The sequence below is a fragment of the Lactuca serriola genome, chromosome 9, assembly GCF_051521515.1.
Source record: "Lactuca serriola cultivar US96UC23 chromosome 9, Lser_US96UC23_V15, whole genome shotgun sequence".
Taxonomy (NCBI): Eukaryota; Viridiplantae; Streptophyta; class Magnoliopsida; order Asterales; family Asteraceae; genus Lactuca; species Lactuca serriola.
The window spans coordinates 198,854,374-198,862,940 of record NC_136416.1 but is presented as its reverse complement, the minus strand read 5'-3'; the positions used below and the strand labels follow the sequence as shown (position 1 = coordinate 198,862,940).

The 8,567-nt window shown below is 30.4% G+C and overlaps 1 pseudogene; it reads right to left on the bottom strand.

The window, feature by feature from the left end:
- Window positions 1-5,157: 5,157 nt before the first annotated feature.
- Window positions 5,158-6,483, bottom strand: LOC145074770 (protein IRX15-LIKE pseudogene; annotated as a pseudogene).
- Between the last annotated feature and the right edge of the window lie 2,084 nt (window positions 6,484-8,567).

Genomic DNA, 8,567 nt, shown 5'->3' with positions numbered 1-8,567 from the left:
TGTTATAAATTTATAATTAAATATCTTTATGTTTAATAATTGAAGGGATTAAAATGAAGCATCAAAACCAATTATTTAGAAGAATATAATAATAATAATAATAATAATAATAATAATAATAATAATAATAATAATAATAATAATAATAATAATAATAATAATAATAAATATACAATTCCAAGTACCGCATTAATTTGAAACTCACACTACAACTCAAGAGTTTTCTAATTTATGTATATTTATTGTTGGTGATTTGTTTCACTAATGTGATTTAAGTGTAATGGGATTACTTTTGTTGACCAAAAGTGATCTTGATAAATATTAAACAAGTAAGGAAGGTGTGGAGTGCACACTTGTTTAAGTTTATTCAAGATTAAAAGTAGACTGTCATTTAGGGGCGAAGCCCCTGAACAAACGGGGGTCCGGGGGCAGCGCCCCTGGGAGCGGGGTCCAAGGGGCAGAGCCCCTGGCTGGGATCGAGCTGTATTGAAAATGCATCAGAAATCCAAATTTAGAATATTTGACCCGTTTTTGACTTGGTATTAATTCTTATAGAAAATCCGGATTTATGACAGTTTGTTGACTGTTGCCAAACTGTTTTGTGACAGTTTTCAGACAAAGAAGGTATTTAACCGATTTTGGTCAGTTTTTTCTGGTACTTACGAAAATTCATATACTCATTCTCTATTCTTTTCTCTTCTGAGTCTTATCCAATCAAAGATTACGGAGTACCACCCAATACTTTGATTTGATAGTGAAATCACAATTCTCAGAATTTCCAAGGCTATTTTATCCCTATTATCTTACATTTATTAGTTAAAACTCAAGAGTTTTTAACTTATCATTATTAATTAGTAATCACTAATAGCTTTTTATTTTCATTTCTTTTATAAGATTGTAAAGTTTTGCTCATTAAAAACATTAATGTATTTGAAAAGATTTATGATTTAAATATGAAAAGTTAATATAAATGTTATAATATATGTTTTAGTGTTTTTATATTATTAAAAGTTATAGTGTTTATTTTTCATATTTTTTATTATTCGTTGTATATATATCTTTTTTAATACAAATGTTATAATAGATGTTTTTCTATATTTATGTTACTAAAAGTTACAATTCATATTTTTGTTCATACGTTTTGTTACCCGTTATATTATCATTCATTTGATATATAATTTACACAATTTTAAACGGTTTATAAAATTATCTAATAATTGTATATATCACAATGACTTAAAAGTTAAACTATAATGTATAATAAAACTAATATGTTAACTATATGTTTGCTTTACTACTAATATTTTGTTTTAAAATAGAAATATTAAATAATAATTTGGTAAAAGTTATTATTTTAACTATATAATTCTATTCTCGTGCAACGCACGAGAATTCGCCTAGTAGTACTATATATTTAGAGAGTTTATTTTTCCTTGATTAACATTTTTTAAACGTTATTAACATTTTTGAGCGTTTATTTTTTCTGGATTAACATTTGTTGAAATTTCATTATAGATTATTCAAATGCTTGTTTAAACATCAAATCAACGTTGCATCATTTTAATCGGTTAAAACACATAATTAACGTTTGAATATTAAGCATCACCTAATGCTGTTATTATCAACCAATCGATTAGTATTTGAAATTAGGGAACAAATCGTTTCTTTTTACTATTTTATAAATCTGCTTTTGCTTTCTTGATTTCTTGACAATCTTTTTATATCAAAATGCGTTATTCACTGTTATCAACCTATACAAATACAATAGCAAATATCTAATATGATTGCATGGTGTTTAATTGTATATAGTTTATGACTTTATTCAAATTAATGGGTTACTCTTTGCCTTTAGAGTACGTATAGTTCCACAAAATATGGTATTTTGGTGCATTAGACCATAAAATTCACAAAATAAAAACATGCTTTTGATGAATCCAATGATTTATTGATCTAATAGTGTGAACTTGGTTATATATATATATATATATATATATATATATATATATATATATATATATATATATATATATATATATATATATATATATATATATATATATATATATCGTTTCTTAAGGGTAATATAAAAAATAAAATACGAATAAAAGTTTTTTTGTTTATGCTATGTTATAATTTGTGTAGCTTTTGAGAAGAATTAATGTATCCAACAATATAACATGTTAAACTGGTGAAAATATATATTTAAAAGTAGAATGTGTATAAAGTTCTTTTAGTTTTTAATATTAAAAAAGAAAAAAAAAATTAAAAAAGAAAACTTTTTTAGGCAATATGATATTTTAGTGTTAGGATTTTAAACAAAAAACTTAGGGAAGTCTCCAATAAAGTCCTCAAATTTTGGCCCGGTTTACGTTTTAGTCCTAAACTAATTTTTGTTTACGAAAAAGTACTAAAAACCGGCAAAAGTATGCATTTTGACCCTTTTTGACCGGTTGGAACCGGCAACAAATTAATTTGAGACTATTTCATAAAAAGACCTAAAATATTGGGACTATTTCACAAAATGACCCAAAATATTGGGACTTTTCTGCAAAAAAAAAATATTATGACTTTTCTGCAAACAAAAACATTATTATTATTATTATTATTATTATTATATTAAAAATATAAACAAGTAAACTAATTTTTAAATTCATTATTATTTATATTTTTAATAATACATATAAATACACTTAAATAAAAATTATATCAAAGAAATTATTTAAAGGTGAAGGTGGTGGTGATGGTAATGCTTTAAGCATTGAAATCATGAATATCTGTTTGTATGTCCTCACTTTGTATATGATCATTTCACATTTTTTATTATTGTTTTCAATTCAAAATTTAACACTTAGCAATTTAAAAGAAGTTGTCTATTTGTAAAATTATGTATAAATAGTTTAAGATCAAAGGATTTCTCACTTTGTATATAAAATTTCTTAAGGTAGAATGATTTCTTTTCAAATCCAATAGATCCACAATAAATATTTACATTGGTGACCCATATCAAAATTCGAAAATATTAATTAAAATATCTTATTTAATAGAAAGTAATATGACTTATTTTGCTTTATCACACTATATCTGCTATGTTTCCAAAAAACCATAAGGATAAAGTAATGAAAAAGTGCAACACACATGTTGGTAATTCAAATACTTACACACAAGACATACATGCATATCACACGCTCACTATTTGTAAACAATTTGAAAAATCAGTAGCTTTTTTTAAAATTTTAAATGTTAATATTATGAATTAAAAACAATAATAAAAAATGTGAAATAACCATATACAAAGTTAGAATATACAAACAGACATTCATGATTTCAAAACTTAAAGCATTACCATCCGCTCAACCTTCACCTTTATAAAATGTCTTTAATATATTTTTTTTAATTTAAATGTATTTATACGTATTATTAACAATATTCATAATAACAAATTTAAAAAATAGTATACTTATTTATATTTTTAATATAATAATAATAAGGTTTTTGTTTGTAGAAAAACCCTAATATTTTTTGTTTTTGCAGAAAAGTCCTACTATTTTGGGTCAACTTATGAAATAGTCCCAAATTAATTTGTTACCGGTTCCAACCAGTCAAAAAGGATCAAAATGCAAACTTTTGCCGGTTTTTGGGACTTTTTTGTAAACAAAAATTAGTTTAGGACTAAAACATAAACCGGGCTAAAATTTTAGGACTTTATTGGAGATTTCTCAAAAACTTATACCAAAAGCTATTTAAGTGACTTTTGGGAGGTATTTCTTTTTTTATTTTTTTTATCCAATTTTACCAATGTTTTAAAAATCAGTTAGGTCGAACTAGCTGTTTGGATTGGGAATCGAAGAAATAGTAGTTCAACTAGCACCGGGTTTTTGTTTATTTATGGATTGAAATGAATTTGTTGGTTTTTATAAAAAAAAAAAAAACGGTTCGAACATCGGGATCGGACCAAGAACCAAACTTAGACATGGACCAGTTATATTAGATTAGGTTCGGTTCTCAATTCTTTGAATCATGCAAAATCGGTCCGAGTACAAAACTGGGTAGGTCCCGTCCAACATTTTTTTTTTGTTTTAAATAATAGACAAAACTAACTTTGATAAGGCTTCAATGCGTTATACCATATGCACCTAAAGTTGTATTTGTCCAATAAGTACAAGAATTGAAAAACCTAGACCTATACCTGTACTTAGTAAGCCTACACAGATTCGGTCTATTGTCCACCGATTTCTGCCTAACCGGTCTGATCCAAATGCCCATCCCTAATTAAATCGGTTAAATTAAATAAAAATATATAGGAATAAAAAGATTTTGCATAACAAATTTTGATGGTCATTTCATATCTATTTAAATTTCTCATAAATTAAATTACAATAAATAATAAATGTTATAAAGCTTTCTGATTTATATATTCATTTAAAATTATATTTTGTTTCGATATATAATTTATTTTCTTTTAATGTATGTGGATTAATGGATTTTTTACGTTTGAATTTATTTTTATGTGTTACTTTAATCTTTGAACTTTTATGTATACATAAAAATCTTTTATGAGAAAAAACATAGAACTTCCAATTCGGATTGACCTGCCGCTCGAATCGGAACCCATTGCTATATTGGTTCAAGTGAAAAAACAATTTTTAAAACAATGAACTTTACACAATTAAAAACTAACTATTTAACCGAAACACTTTTACACAAATAAAACATATTCTTTTCAACTATCAACTATCGGTTCTTCTAACTACTAGTTAATTTTGTATTCTATAAAATAAAATTTAACGGCTTACTTAGCTAAACAAAAAAACCAATAATCCAATAACACCTCATAAGACGATATGGAACCAAAATAAAATGTTATTCTATATCAGGCATATACTAATCCAACATTTTAAAAAAAAAAAAAGTTATTCTATACACTTTAACATCACTTGGGTCCAGCTTTAAGGTTTTTTAAACATCGACGTATATAATAATTGATTTTCTTTGTATTTACTCTTCTTGAAAAACAAATTTGAAAACAACGTAATCCAAAACATGTTAGTCCAAATCATTTTAAAACGATTTAACAACCCATGTAATAATTATATTCGATTTCATGTAACAGTAGAATGTAACATTGTCACAAATTGTAAATTCATTAAGAATGTTGCATATCAAATATTAAATTCTTGACATTTTCGTCATGAAAATACATTAATTCAAGAAACCAAGATTGAATTTCACAAGAAATGCTTCTTTAAGACTTGAATCGAGTCGATGATCAATCGATATGAGTTTTAAATCGATGATCATGAAACTTGCAATTAGATCAAAAGTAAAAGCTTAAAAACATTAAGAGCTTGTATCGAACATGAAATACTTTTGTATTTACATAAAACTACTTTGGGTTTTACTTTTACCCAATGCCGCCATCTGGATGTGATGATTACTGTACTTACTCCGCTGCCGCCGCCGATAATGGCGGTTTCCGGCAGAATTGAAAATTATTTACACGATGATTCCTCTTTTCCACCACGAAATGCCCCAATAATCCCACCGTCTCCACCAGATTCTCGCTGCAGAGAAACTCATTGCTACTCACTCTCTCCATTTCTCTATCAAACTCATGAACAAACACATGGGTTTTGTCGGCGCCGGAGGTTTTGCTCCGGGCGAGTACGCCGGCGGTGAATATAGCCGACAGTCTTCCAGGTGCTTTTGGGAAATACCCACGTGGGCCGTCGATCAGAATGGCGTCCCAAGCGACGTCGTATACGTGATTTGGTAAGTCATTAATGGCTAATTTACATTCGGAGAAGAGGAGGTTCTGTACAGGCTTACACTCATTCCGGCGTTCCGATTTCGAATACTCGATCAATTCGTGTAGATCGCTCACTTTGGTTGTGAATTGAACGTCGTAAGCTTCGATCCCTGGGTTTTTCTCTTCGAGTTTTGAAATGAAGTAAGCGCTCTCGTCGACAAATGTCGTCCGGCCGTTGATGTTAAGGGCGTGCCAGAGAAGGGTTTCGTGAGTGAGACCAAAAACAAGTAGGTTGCAGGGGGTGGAGCAGCGGCGGAGGACGGAAGCTATGGAGTTGAGTTCAGCCGAAGACATACGCGATGGGTTTGTGGAGTTTGATGTGGTTCCGGCATAGTGGAGGAGGGCGTCGAATACGGGTTTGGGTAAGGGGGGTGAGGAAGCGGCGGCAGTGGCGGAGGAAGCGGTGGTTCTGGAGTAAGGAAGTGTAGTGAAGAGGGAAAATGTTAAGGCGAAGGATAGAAGGGAGAGAAGAGTGAAAAGCCAGAGACGGTGGTGAGGATGAGGAGCTCCACCAGCACCACCGACACCGCCACCGTTACCGGCTTGCTTTTGGATGGAAGGGTGGAGGAGGATAAACTTGGTTGTTGGCTTCATCGGAAATGTAGAGAGAGAAAGTTGTAAGAGAGAATTGATTTATATCGGGGGGAGTGGAGAGAAATTTAAGGTGACAGAGAGAGGGGCTCAAATCACGAGGGTATTATACCCTAAAATCCCTAATTTTAGTAGTGGGACCTATGAGTACCAACACGGCGCCGTTTCTTGTGTAACTGGACAATATTTTACATCTATTTTTACCCAAACTTGCTGGTTTGGATAAACGGACGAGTTATCCAAAGCACAATGTGTAGCTCAGTTGGTAAAGTATGAGGCGACTTTGATTGATAACAGATAGGTCGTGGGTTTTATCCATGTCACCCCATGATTTCCATGGATTGATAACAGATAGGTCGTGGGTTCTATCCATGTCACCCCCATGATTTTCCAGTTGCTTATGCTTTCTCATCCCCATGATTTTCCAGTTGCTTATGCTTTCTCATCGAGTAGGTTCGATGGAGCCGGTTTGGGTTGTTGGACTTCAACTTTTATTGGATTGACAAGCCATAAGTTATTTTGCTATTTTATTTTTCAAAAAATTATTAGGGTTTGAAAAACGGTGTCATGTTTATCTTGGTTATAATGTTGGTGGGTATGGATTGGTGTTGTAACATTAAAATTTTATCATTTCACATGACATATCATAATATGTTTTTATCATACGAAGACGGTTGTTTACATGTTATAACATTTGTTAAAAAAGAAGGAAAAAAAAAGATAGAAGAAGTTTAAGTGGCTCCTTCTTCCCTTTAAAGATGTTATGAGCATAATATGACATAACACCAATTGGAGTCATGACGGTGCTCACATGTTATAACATGTCTTAAGAGATACAATGTAAGCATAACACAGATCAATCTAAAGCTTCTTCTAAGCTTTACATAGACTTCGTATAAGCTCTATCTAGCAAGAAAAATGGTGTAAGAATATTGAAGAATATATAAAGAAAAGATCGTGGAAAAATATGGGATTTAAATACACACATACATGCCCTCTCTCCTCAACAACCCATTGTCGTGTGTTTTCTCTTTCCTCGACATGCCGCCATGGTGGGGCAGCGTATGTCGAGCTTGCCACCGATTTACCGAGTTCAATGTCAAGCTACTTCTCAAAGCCTTACGACACAAGTATCTTCGGGTGGAGACATCACTATCTTTGTCATCCCAAACACATGTACATGGAATCTCATATTTCCATACTCACAACCTACTTAATTTTCATTTTAAAAAAATAGTTAAACTTTTTCTAATTAAAAAAAGTTACAAAAATAAAAATAATATTTAATTAAAAAAATATACTACAATAAAATACTATTTACATAAAACAACAATTAAAATTAACTACTTATCCAAAGATGGAAGGTAGGCGTGCCTAATGTCATCAGAAAAATCGGATCAAAGATGGTGGTGGGTTTCAATGTTGCGCAATTCATGCAACGTTTTTAGGACAATGACTCTTTCATTAGGGAAACAGGCTGATGCACATGAGATATCTTAGCACCATCATCTTGCAGTATCATATTGTGTAATATAACACAAATGTACATTATATCTCTTATTCTCTTCGACGATAAAGACCGTGTTGATAGTTGTAATATGTTGCAGCATGTTGTAAGAACCCCAAAAACACGTTTTGCGTCCTTTCATGCCAACTCTTGTGTCATCTTGAACTGTTTTTTTTTTCTCAGTTATTGGATGTGAATATGACGTCACAACTACATCCCAAGTTGGATATATTCCTTCTGCAAGATAGTAACCATGTTTGTAATGTTCGCTGTCCAGATTAAATAAATTGATGTGTTTTATAAATTTACTTAAAAAGCTTTAAATTTATATCTTGGTTATTTAACTCAGCTAAAATTCAATAGATAGTGTACCTAGTCACGTAGTAGTAAGGTAAAGTAAGTAAGAGTCGAACACATGAAACGAAATTCTAATTAACAAAATAATACTAATAATTAACCTAAAGAAACAAACTTTAAATGAGGTTTTATCTGATTTTACAATGTCAGAAAAAATTAAATTGAAACACTTAATTAATTACCTGAAACAAAAGCAAACAACTGGAAAAACAATTTTTAACCAAGGATAAAAGATACTTCCGTTTAACTTTGAATCTCTCTTTTTTCCTATGGTTGATTTCAAGGCAATGAATTAATTCAGTTAGC